Source organism: Sinohyriopsis cumingii, chromosome 3 (genome assembly GCF_028554795.1).
Source record: "Sinohyriopsis cumingii isolate HCF-2022 chromosome 3, ASM2855479v2, whole genome shotgun sequence".
Classification (NCBI taxonomy): domain Eukaryota; kingdom Metazoa; phylum Mollusca; class Bivalvia; order Unionida; family Unionidae; genus Sinohyriopsis; species Sinohyriopsis cumingii.
In genome coordinates, this window is record NC_142963.1 from 134,259,413 (window position 1) to 134,273,981 (window position 14,569).

A 14,569-nucleotide genomic window follows, 5' to 3' on the forward strand; every position below is an offset into this window, starting at 1 on the left:
AAGCGAAAGGAATGAGGCGAATGTGGTCCTACTTCTACGATCACAATCACATGTTCATCATTTGTAAGAATCCATAAATTCAGAACTATAAATAAAACCGACTTTCTTGATTGACAATTAAAGATATTCCAAAAAGGATTGTGATTAAAGCTGGTATTGTCTTTAGTGCTTCGAATATCTTACACCACCGCTCTCATCTCCAAAATGTACTGTATTTGTTCCTATCAGTCAAGACAAGTGTGACTATATTTATTTGGAGATGAATATATTCCACCTACATAATATTTTGTTTGATTTTATGAGTTTCCTGCACACTCGTGCATTCTATGCTAACAGGAGCTTGAGTAATCCATCGTCAATATTATTCCTTTTTATATTTTCTTGGATGAGCGAAGACTGTTGTTCCTTATAGGTATATATTCATTTTCTACACAGTGCGGACATTGCATTTTCAAACTTAAATCACAAGCCAGCTATATCATGGAACTGTTAACTAACTATAATATAGATGTGAGGACTAGATTTGACAAGTTCTTTATTTAAACCCAAATATAATTTATATATTGTATACTGTATGCATATGCTGTATTTCATAAATAAGTTTATTTTTGTGTTCATTCCATATGTTATGATGCTTTAGCTCTAGTATGTAAATTTACTCAAGTGATGTCTATACAGATTTTCATATTGTTTGATTCCTTGACATGTTTTAGGCTGATCTCATGCCACCTATATGAGATATTTCGACGAGGAACAAACGGAGATTATTGTTGTGTCATACGTAGTTAGCAACATTATTTATCTTATTTATCTACCAGGGACAAATATGAAAATACAGGTCGACCAGAATGACCTGTGGGTTTGACTGACCAGCGAGATAGTCATAAGGGGTCATGTCTACTCAGGAAGTTGCAATGAAAGCGATGATGGTATTGTAAAATTATATACTAGTAGGGTATACTTATATGGCTAGCATGCATCATTTACAGTGATGTGGCAACCTTAACCGTTGGTTAAGGCCCTAATAACTATTCCAATGGAAAGCAAAAAGCGCACAGGGCATGTAGTTCTACATACATATCACATTCAGAAACCATGATGTACTTCATTTGATACGAGTTAAGGAAGTGAACAAAATCTTCAATAGAAATTCTCATTAATTGCCAAATGTACATTTAAAATAAATTAATATCGGACTTATTATCACGTGCTCCAATACACATTGCTACTATAAGAAGGCTAAATAAACTTAGCACGTGATACAGATTGCAATAATCAAGTTAAATTATACTTAAATGCTGACCAGGTCATTCTAGGTCGTAGAATATACTATTAACAATTTGTGGAATATATTATCCAATATTAACCTGATTTATTGTAAATTAGTGGACCATCTTGCTTCAGATGTTACCCTTTCTCGCATTGCATCTTCTTACTTTCACTCTAGTATAACTTAATCATACGTTTGCCAACCTCCTTTGTAATTCTTTCCTTCGTAATAAACTTCTCCACAGCAAGAATAATTTGTCTTGTTATATAACGAGATACTATATTCATTGTATTCACACACAATACAAAGGTCTTTATATAGGTCTGTATATATTTATCTATCGGAATGTTTGTCTTCCCAGTTTGCTTATGGCCTACATAACATTCGAGACCTAAATATTACTTTTTGGACAGTGTTGTTGTTTGTGTTCTTGTGGCTGTGGCGTAGGCGTCAACGTTGCATATCTGCACTTTCCTGTATCCTTTGTACTACTGCATGTTCAGTCATGATACTTGACGGATATATTCGTTGCAGTGGGTCTTCATGAACAGCAACAGAAGGTTACAGTGATCAGTTTTTCATGCTCCAGTGAAGTTGCTAGGTTACTGGAATATACATCTATTTAAAAGGCGAGACATTTCATTCTGATGATTTATAGGTGCTTGTTTATCTATCTAAAGCTCCGTCTGTCTTTCTGCTCGTTTGTATAACCATCTGTTTTAATATCTGTTCATCAATCCTTCATTAATTCTCTCTCTCTCTCTCTCTCTCTCTCTCTCTCTCTCTCTCTCTCTCTCAACGTGTACGTTTATCTTTCTTTCAATCTATATCAGCAATATTAAATGTTCTTTCCAAGCGAAGGGACATTCCTTTATGTAAGAAAAACAGCACAATATCAATCTAACTGCCTACTAGCAGGACTTGTTGACCAATAAATTTGGCATGAAGGAATACATTCGTTTTTAAAACCTCCCGAGATCGTTTCTGTCATCTTTGTACGATTTTGGATACTTTGAATATTATAACTATTAAGCATCTCTGGGCGTTAATGAATAACTTTATGTGATAATAAAAATATCAGTGATAACTAATATACTGTTAATAAATTCTAGACAAATATCTTGTTGAAAAAATAAGAGCGTTAATCATATTCCGGCTGATAGGAAATCGAAACAAAATATTTTAAACATAAAGGGAAACAATCTTAAATAATATATATTAATTTATCTTCCATTTTCCGTTCTAAATAGACTCTTTATCATATTTATTTCTGTATTAAAAAGTCGTGTACATGAAAAAAGAAAGAAATATATATACTAACTAAAAAAAATTGCCACCAATAATAGGGACCTAAAAACTTTTCACAACAACAACTACTACTACTACTGCTGCCTCTACTACTACTACTAATATTAATAATAAAAATACATACATACATACATACATGCATACATACATGCATACCATACATAAGTGATGTGTGTGTGCATGTGTGTGTGTGTGTGTGATTAGGATTTTTAACGTAGCTTTAACAATTTTTCAGTCATATCGCTACCAAGTTTGCAGTGTGGCAGTTTATAGTGATGCCTAGCACTGGGGCATCATGCCGCAGACATGTAGCATGATGTCCTACCATAGTCACATTATCCTGACTCCAGGCCGACCAGTCCTAACACTAACCTCTTAATGCTGAACGCCAAGCGAGGCAGCTGTTAGTACCATTTGTGTAAGTCTTTGGCATGACTCGGCCGGTTTCAAACCCACGACCTCCCGCTTCCGAGGCGGACGCACTAACCACTAGGCCACCGGAGCGGTCCATACATACATAGATACATACACACACACACACACACACACACACACACACACACACATACATACATACATACATACGTTCTCATATATATATATATATATATATATATATATATATATATATATATATATATATATATATATATATATATATATATATATATATATATATATATCCTGAGTGGTTGTACTTCTGATCTATGAAACAAAGAAAATCTATTGATTTTCATTTTGTGCATTTAAGGGCATTTCCTCACAGGAAAACTGCCTAATGAATCAATATGTATAAGATTCGCGAAGCCTGGGAAATGGAGTTTGAAATATGACTGTTTATAACTTAAGTGGAATACTTTAAAAAATGAAAATGACTTGAACATAGTATGCACATAAGTCTATTGAAAACTGATCTTTGTAGACAGATTGCCTGGCAAAGCTGCATTGCTTGATGTATAATCTTGATTTTGTTTGCATGTTTGGATGGTCTTAAAGTTCAAAAGTTTCAACTCAACCAACAGAACTCGACTTGCGAACTCGAACAAACAAGTCTTATGTTTTCACGATCTGATATTTATTTAAGTGATACGACCTATTGTTTGGAATAGACCATGCCATAACAGTGATATTAATGTCTCTATTGGAAAGAATTATGTATTTTTCTCGTATTAAATTTACAATCAGTACATGTCCCTGCTGAAATCTGAATGTAATTGGTACCCGTTAATCTTTCTTATACGGGTTGTCTTTATTTTTGTTACTATTGTAATATTACCCTCGATACAACAAATGGTATCGTCTTTTGACGACGATGTTCATTAAAACAAAAAGACAGGTGAGTTAGTTAAGTAATGTTTTGGTGTTAAAGCATCTGTAAATATTATAGCCGTACTGCACATAGGCAGTTGTTTATTGAATGCATATCTAATAATAATATTAATTAGCTTAAACCACAACAAGATGTTATTAAAAGATTTGGGTTTGGTAAAATTTGGATATTTCTTGCTTCTGTAAGCTGATCCAAGCTTATGCTAATTGCTGAACAAAGTGTAAAAGACTTTCGAACAGAATTGAATAATAAATTGCACTGTTCGGACAAACTGTCTCTATATATACGTATCATTGTTCATCTGGCCAACGGACAATTCTTCCCAGCAATCCTTGTTTGTGCATTGTGTAAGTAGATTCTTTTGCTGCCTTATTGATATTAGCATATGGAACACAGGACTTCCATGGTCAATATTGATATTAGCGTATTGGACACAGGACTTCCATGGTCATTATTGATATTAGCATATTGGACACAGGACTTCCATGGTCAAGGTACAATTGCATAATATGCTTTTATTTAAAAGTCGTTTATTTTATAAATGTGTGATAAGTTATACATTCGTTCTTTTTTTCTGTTTCTTTCCTTTTTTTTTTTTTTTTGTTGTTTAGGTTTTCTGTTGGGTATTTGCTAGAGGGGTTGGGGAGCGGGTTGTAAAATGATAGACATATTCTTTAACTCTAATATAAAAGATGAATATATCTAAACAAATGTATCTTCGTTTTTAGGAGGCTGTTCAGGTACGGTGTATTTCTTCCGAATGGAAGCAGCGAATAATTGGTATTGATCAGTACCAGAGGAAATACATTAGTTTATCAGATAGCCCGAGGAATCATGAAATAAGAGCGAAGCTTTGAAACAATTTTGAAACTTTGAGTTAAATATCACTCAGCACAGTAGCATGGGTAAGATTAATTGTAACGAAAAAAGGTTGACCTTAATTAATACGGACACTCTTAGTTATCATCCAAGTGGACCCTAATTAATACGGACTCCACTAGTTACCATCCAAGTGGACCTCAATTATCGTTTACCAGACAAGTTCAAAATAGTCAACCAAACTGTATCAAACGTTTGAAGAGGGCTACAAAATTTATTGAGAGTGATAATTGTTACCTATATTTGATTTAAGTTATATTTGACTTAATTTGTGATTGATTTGATTTGATTGTTTGTGGGTTTTGGAATCTTTTTATTTTCTTTACATGTCAATGTAATGTAATTTTGTTTACTAGGAATTCGATATTTTTCAGAAGATTCAGTTTGACCTGAATCTTTCCATTAATACCTAATAATAGAAACACTTGTTTCTATTTTTGACTTAGTTCCTGGCTTTGATTAAGGGTCAAGTAAACAACTTTTATTCTCGGAGTAAAATAAATGGTTCTTATCAAGGAAATACAGGGGATCTATGATTTTTATATATAAACATGATCACTTGATCCTCTATTTCGCAATTAGTCATTTCCAAAATTGCGAAATACTTAGTATTAATAGTGATGTTTTGAGAAGAGAGAGAGAGATCTCAGAGGTTTAGGAGCTTTTGAATATTTGATGTCAAGTTGTTTTCTTCTGTTTTTACTAGTTTTTGAGTTTTGAGTTTTATTTTAATTTTTCGGATTCTAAAAGATTAATTCGTTTCCCTGGAAATATTTTGTGTTCATACAGAATTCTTGAATAAAGAATTTTCTTAAGAATTTTATTTGGATTTCCAAAACCGGAGGATTAATTATTGTGTTTCTACAAGGAACTGTAGACCTCAGCACAATACAGTTTACATCATACGTCATCGCCTACCATGTTGGATTCTTCGTCGGGACTCGAACTTGGAATCATTAGAACATTTCAATAGTAGGACTTCAAAAAATTTTATTCGTGGATTATTCTAGGATTATTTTTGGATTTGATTCTGGAAACCATACGTCCATATATTTTCATTTTTGCAGAATTTTTCCAGGGAAATAAATTATTTGTAATATTTTTCAAAATTTGTTGTTTTCACTCTTTCGTATGTTATAGTTTTTCGACCCTAATCACGTAATATAGTAAAAATATAATTTAAATTATAGTATCTTCGGCTGAACAGAAAGGGAAATTTAACATATTTTGGTTACCACTGGCAAAACTTGCAAAACCGTAGAGATTTATATGATCGCTGTAGTGTGATTAAATGGTCTTCCATCACGCTTATATTTTTATACGCGGATGAATGGCGTTTCCGTTATAACAATTATTCAGTTTGGTATTATATTATGCTTTCTATTATTGTGTATATATAACTTGCATTGCTTGCTTTTTTTTTTTATTTTTTACATGTTGTGGGTTATGTAAAATTGTATCATGTAGCTGACCTACTACAAAATCAAGTTCACTGTGTATGTGACCTAAATCACATTTTTTTTCTATTCTGTAAACAACTAACACATAGCTAATATTTTCGCTATGAATGTTGGTTTAATAATAGGATTATTATCAATAAAAGTAAATATATTTCTCCTGGTCTGAGTCAAAGACATTGTGTTTACTACATTCTACATTATCATTTTAGTAACAGATTTTATATTGCAAACATTTAGAATATTCAAGAATGAAATTTCCATTAGGTAATAGATTTTTTAGAAAATGGTAGCTGTGAAATAGGTCAAGTAGAGAAGTATAAAATCTTGTTTACTGGAAAAATTATTCATTCCTGCAATACCGTCTCGTCAGCAATCATTTATATATTTGTATTCAGATTTTGATTTGAGTGAAATTATTTATTATTCTCTGGAAATAAAAGGTCCTCTACATAATATTTTTGGAGAGTGACAATAATTGGGAATTACTGGGAATTCAAACGAGGAAAATTTGGATTATGTTACTGCGATCCAGCGACTGTTGGCACATCTCCACTTGACAGGTCGCTACACTACTGATGACAATGCTCAATGTTCAGTGAAAGATCTTTCCATTATCATGGGCATCAATTCATCAGTTTTTTCAACATCTTGAAAATTAGATGAAGCTCAAAAAGTGGGCGCAAAAAGTTATTGAATGCTGATCAAAACCAAACTTGGACTGAAGTCGCCGAACAACTACTCGCCAAGTATGAAAGAGTTACCAAAGGCGTTTGAAAAATATGATTATCGGGGATGATGAAACATAGATCAAATTTTGTTAACTCGACTCAAGAGAAAACAATAAGGTCTGGAGCTAAGAAAATGAGTTAAACGTAAAATACCACATGACACAATCTGATTGTAAGAGATTTATACTCATGTTTTCGATGTAAATTGAACCGTCCTCCAAGTATATGTACCTGACTCAACCATCGTCACTTGACACTTTTGCATCCAAAGTATTGTCATATTGTACGGAACACTAACAAACAAGCCGGGTGATCATGGTACGTACAGTATTCATCTACTCCTTGAGCACATGCGCATTAATGTGCCGTCGTGACATACTTCCTAAGGGAGCACAACATACATTGCTACATCCAACATGCGGCCCCGATTTATCTCCAGCTGAGTTCTGGTTGTATCACGTAATCAAACTTCTGTAGAACTGACATATATTCGTACCAAGTCTCTAATGGCATGTGTTGATTCTTAATCTACAATATGGTGTCAATTTTCTGGTCAGTTTTAACTTCAAAGATGACTATGTACCAGAAGATATTTGGAATAGCAAACTAACAGTTGAATGGGGCTCTCTGGGGTTCACCTTTATGCTGCAGGTTTACATTAGAAGGCACTCATGGGTCATCAGTGAAATCCAGTGTTAAAATTGTCCATAGGTTTAACATGAGGTAACAGTCTAAGATTAAAAATCTTTCTGGGCCCATACGGGAAAATCCGTCTTATGTTTGTTATGGGGATGGTATTATAGAGCCACAGTTTACAGAGCAAAACTATAAATCCTATGTTAAAGTAGTTCATATGTATCAATGAAGATGGTATTATGGGGTTTAAATGTTTATAGGGTCAAAACTGTTAATGATGTCAAAAGTTCTACAGCGTCAAAACAGGAATAGTAATGTTAAAATGTTTATCTACAGTCCAACACACCATATATATTATTCAACAAGCCGTGTGTAATAACCAAGATCCCGTCATTGACAACTTAACATCCAAAATATATCATCGAATAAACCCTGCAAAGTGACCACTAATACGTTTACCACTCTCCAACGCAACAAACTGTACCATCAACATACCAGATGAAGAAACATTGGTGAGCACAAACAGCGTGTTAAATTGTATATATGGGGTGTCGGACCGTAGGTGACGGGATATTGGCCACTATACAGGGCGTGTTGGAATGTATGTAAGGTTTATTGGATTGTAGATGATGGTTTATTGATCACTACACACGGCGTGCTGATGGTACTGTATGGGATGATGGATAACTAAACACTGCGTATTGGTCACTACACATGGAGGGTTGATGGTATAGTGTGAGGTGTTGGGTAGTAGAGACCGGAATATCGGCAACTACCCACGGTGTGTTGGATAGTATATGTTGATGTACTGGATTGTAGATAAAGAATTCAACATTACCATTCAAATTTGACCCTATAAAGGTTTTGACCTCATTAACCCCTTCGACCCGATAAACATGTTGGCAACATTTTGACCCCATAATACCATCCCATGTAAAACCCATGGACAAATGTAAAATAGAATGTCCAGTATAAATCCCACTATGCGTCCAAATGGAAACCTATGGCGTAATGCTAATTCCTGAACGACCCATGAGAACCCCATACAACTATCAGCTCCCAATACATATAATGCAGCTAGTTACGGAACAAGACATTTAATCCACAGTTTCCTTGTATTTAATATTTACCTCTAAAATATATGTGTATATAATATACTTTTGCGATGATATGATCATAGAATAAGTATCAGAAAGAAGTACAACCAATAAGTTTTGATAAACTTATTTAAAGTAATGTAATGAAACTTTAAGAAGAACTTAGAGTATTATGAACTGAATCCAAAATAGTCCTAACACTTTCTATTCAAGTCCAAAATGATGGAATGTTCCAAATAAATTTCATTTCCTCGAATGCACTTGTCTGCCGTTGTCCTGACGTATCAAAATGGCATTCTCCAGCACCCTTTTGCATAATGAACAATAGTCCCAGAATAATATTTTAGTACAATAAGCACTTTGTAGTTCCAACTAATAATCCAATTAATAAACTAAATAAACCTTTCCTCTCAAATAATATCTACACAACATTAAATACCTCAGAAGACTGGTATTACAGCTAGAACATAAGAAAGAATACTGACCAAAGTGTCTAGCTCCATGTATTTATATCCAGGCATAATGTGAAAAGCATTTTTCTACTACTCGTCATGTGACACTTTGCAAATACCATACATCGTAATAGAACCACCTGACCTATCCCATCCAATGGGAAATAACTTAATTCTTATAAGAACCCACCTGACTCCATCAACCAATAATATATTATCCCTAACTTGTCAAAAGGTTTATTATTAATATTATTCTTGTTGTTATTAATGAGTGTAAACACCTACGTCATCAACTATTTAAAGATCCTACGTAATTTACACTCTTAATATCTTAAAAATTGTATTACCCGTTGACCAAAATGAATTGTCTAATAACTTACACTATTACAATTTACAGTCATCAATAAAATTCAAATTAATTATCTAATAACTTACACAATTACAATTTACAGTCATCAATAAAATTCAAATTAATTATCTAATAACTTACACAATTACAATTTACAGTCATCAATAAAATTTTAACTAATTTTCTATTAACTTACACAATTGCAATTTACAGTCATCAATAAAACTGAAATTAATTTTCTAATAGCTTACACAAATACAATACACATGTTATACATCAAGTTTCAATATGATGCACTATGATATAAGTATAAGTGATGAATGCTGTGCATACTCATAGACCACAAAAAACTAAACTTGTTCTTCAGGTCATAATAATACATTTACTGACCTGGAGGACTATATTCAGTTGTGTTGGATTTTCTATCGAATGCATTTATTCTTACAAACAAAACACCCGTAAGTTTCAATTACGCAAAATATCTTTGCTGAGTTTGACTAAGTCCTTTCAAAGAGATTTATGGTTATTTTTGGTACAGGGACTCAAAGGATGTTGGTGTTAAAAATGTTACGACAGTCTGGTTACTTCGTCCAGATATAATTATGACTTGTAATATTAAACAAAAATATCACGTATGATGTTTACTGGCTAACTTTATTCACGCTCTTATGTATTAATATGATTTGTAATCATCCTTTGATGACACAAAGGGAGATAACTTAATATTTACAAACGACGTGTTCCTACTGTATTTATTGCGTTTCACTCTACCTAGAATAATATCTTTTAGGACGTTCGTTCGACGGCATGTATGCGTTCTAAAGGGTCGAATCAATACGTTTTATGACATTCGCTTGATGACATTTATACTGTTTTCTGAGTCTAGAATGAGTATGATTTTTTGTACGCGGGTTTCATGGCCATATAAGCCATTAAGAGAATCGTAGATGAATTTTATGAAGAACTTGAACTACACTGCATTTATAAGAGGGGTTGTTCTGAAGAAGAAAAAAAAAACCTGCCTAGTTTAGGGAACGCGTTTTGGACACGTGCTTTTAACATTTGCGATCAATAATCATTTTGCTAGTTCTAGCAGGAACCATGTCAATATTCCTGTGTTTTATATTATTATATTTATTTGTTTTAGCAAACATTCAAATACGTAATTGTTTTATTGGTTGTAAAGTATATCAACTTTCTATATTTTAATGTTCTGTTATACCTTTCAGCTACAACAGCCATACCTTCGTTCCAAGTATGATACATTTCTATGTTGTTATCATGTAATTTTACAGAAAGAAAAAAAAATTCTTTCGTAAAATTTATTACTCTAGTCGAGCAATACTTTCTCAGGTATTCTCACGTTTATGATTGTTTCAAAGCATTCTTAATACCAATTCCACCTTCATTATGCATTGGCATGCTCCACTGGCATTTTTGCTAATTGTGTCAATAATTGTGTATCAACTATTTATATCCTTTGTTCCATATACTAAATATTTACATAGGCCTATCGTGTTGGTTCTGCCAATCATATAGAAACTATCTTATAAGTTATCATGAAGTTTTGAGGAACCTTCGTGATTATTTATTTATGTAACTCCTTAAATGGTGGCGTTGTCAATTTTTATTCGCTCTATGTCCTTTTTGTTTCTTAGTTGTTTTCTTCGAGACCCGATTTGTGTTGGGTTCTTGTTACTATTTTGACGACCGTCTTGGCGAATTTCCCCGCAAATTTTTCCAACATGCTGCTTATATTCAGACAGTACTGTTTGCTGTTAAGCGCATTTTTGTGATAACAATAACCATGGATAGCAGATATACTATCAGGCTTGTGAACATATCCTTATTCTGGATAGTGATATCCTCCAGGCATGATACGGAATTTGTTGGCAACAATGGTAAGATTGCCTTTTGTATATCCGGTTTATCGTCTTTATAGGGTCTGAGAAATCTTCTCGTCCAAGTGTTACATATTATAGAATTGCTTTCATAACATTCGTAACATTTTTATATCAGTTTATCTTTTTCACGTACGGCAGAAAAGATCTCAGACTTATATAATTACATGTCATAGCTTATTGTATATTTTGGCATCAATATCTCATTAAAAATTGCATTCCTTAAGTAACATATAAAGTGTTTGCACACTTTTGTTCTGATCTTAAGTAAATATAGATATAGATACATACATACATGCATGCATGCGTACATACATACATACACACACACACACACACACACACACACACACACACACACACACATATATATATATATATATATATATATATATATATATATATATATATATATATATATATATATATATATATATATATATATATATATATATATATATATATATTTTTATTTATTTATATATATATATATATATATATATATATATATATATATATATATATATATATATATATATATATATATATATATATATATTGTGCTGGCTGTTTCTCCGTGATTATATATTTTGTATGTCTATATGGTGCGATTGGCCTTTGTCAGTAATTGAGCTTAGGGCGTGCCTGAGTAATGTATTGTTGTTTTTTTAAACATATTGCAAAGCTAATATAATAATTCTCTGTGACTTTAGACTAAATGTTAAGATCATTATTGATTGGAGATAAACGTTTACAAGTGTTGAGGTCACGTTCTAGTTTTGACAGGAGTTAAGAACGTTATAGAAGCAAGTTCTTCACTAAATTGATGCGAAAATTATCCTCATCCTGGTTCTGTTAACGTATCTTATTTGATAATAATGTTGTTTATTTCAACATTATTCATTCCTATCATAACATCGAAAATGGAATCTGTCTTAATGTGTTCACTCTCCTTTATTTGAGAGGATTTAGTTATTGAAACTATTCACTGGAATTAAAAAGTTTGCAATATTTACAAACTAAATCCCTACTTTGGTATCATTGTGAATAATTTCTAGGACATTTTGTATTATTTCATTATGATACATCATGACTGTTGGCACTTTAGCACATTTGGGGCTATTGTCACATCAGCAAGTTCTATATTAGAATTATTCGGAACATCACTTGAATTCATTCGGAAGTCTACATTTGGACTTTTGACAGAACGTTTAGGAGGATTATTTGAGATTTAATTCACAATGCTGTAAGTTCTTTTTAAATTGTCACTTTGTTTTCCAGGAAAATATATTATTTTACGAAACTTGTTGGTTTTCGCTCCTTTCTGTTACTTAGTTTAAGAGGACAGAATCGTAACAATATATATGTACGTGACTTTACTACTTTGCTATCTCGTAATTGCGACTTAGATATCTCGTATCTAAGAGGTGGCATTCGTAGTTACTAGATACTAAGTCGTATTTGCGCGGTATAAAATTTGTATTCAAACATGGCACTAATAGTATTCCATATAAACGTCTCCACTGAATATTTACTTAGCTATGTATCGTTCGTAAAACTGTTGTTGGACTTACAAGTAAATGAGAACTTGACTGGTAAATTACCCGGCATGCACAACAGTGTCTAAAAGCTTTAACTTTAAGTATAGTAAGTACAAAGAGGACTGGGTTGTATAGAGTGAAACCTATTGATGAACATAGCGTGATACCTACATACAAACCGGACTAAAGGGAAAGAACTCTGATAAGGTTATCTTAAATCTGTTTCAATACGACAAGCCCAGCTTACAACACATATTATTGTTTTCAAACGCAAATTAGTCGTCATTTGGCTTGCTAATATCCCGCTATTAATTCATTTCCGGTCAAGACGATGATCTGAGTACCAGTTTTAGCCTCCGATTATGAATACACCAATCACAATTTAATATGAAGTCTGCGAGGTTGTTCCTTCAATGCCATATATTGGATTCTCAAATTCCAAGTTTTAAGATATTCATGACTCGCATATGTGATACTTATGTCTGAGAAACTCCGACTGTTTTTTTTATAATCCAGGCTTGGTAATCGTTAATATATTAGCTATTGTTCACAATGTCATATTAAAATTCATACCAACACACTCTATTTTTAAATTTAATATGGATGAATGCTGAATAAAGGTTATGTGTCAACACGGTTGAGCAACATCTTGTGCTAAGTCGAGAAACGATAATTTTCGACATTTGGTTAAATATCTAATCTGATGTTTGTGCCCTGTCGAAAAGAATGCTATGATTTTGAGACAAACTTACTCTAAAACCTAACTGCAACATTGTTTCGGATAGAATACAGAAAGTACCGAATGCGATTTCCTTTTTCTGTGATGCTATAGGGTAGTCAACACGCATGGTATATAAAAATCAGAATCAGGTTCTTCAGGAACGTTCTCGTTACAAAAGGTCGCTATACTTCTACATCATTAAAACCTCCTTGGGCCCCGGTAAGTCAAAGATATCGTTATACTCTAACAATACAAATTGACCCTGCAGACCAGGTAATATAAACGAATTACGTTTACTTTTATAACATCAGCATGAATTTTCACTGGGGAGTGCCAGCACACGTTGTTATTTTATTGACTTGATGTTGCAATGGTTCGTTGAAAACGATTTGTTCAGCCAAACACAGCATACAGAGAGTCAGAACAGCAACTTGTTTGTCAATCAGGAGTGAAATATGATACATCAAAGTCACCTGCACGTATGCAGAATGAACTGCATGGTATCTGGTGATGCAGATTGATTGAATTTCATGCCATTATGTCTGTATTGCGTAACCCTTATCAGCACGATATTTACAGTTAGATCGAACCAAGTGGTTCTTTCAAAGGTAATTGATCCGCAATGTCACATAATTACATTCTAAACGCAAACTTTCAATAATTTCAAACGTTAATATTGATGTATTCTATACTTTTAGAATGGTCTATCATCACATATTCATTAAAGTAATTTCCAGTAAAATTGCTCATTTCGCATTTACAAGAAGTTTTAGCAACAAATTCGTGTTAAATTCAATAAAAACTGGTTTTTTTAAAAATAATCTTATTTTGAATGTTTTATCTTCCAGATGTTGAATGAATGGATATTTTGACAACGTGAATTTGCTTTTGTGCCGT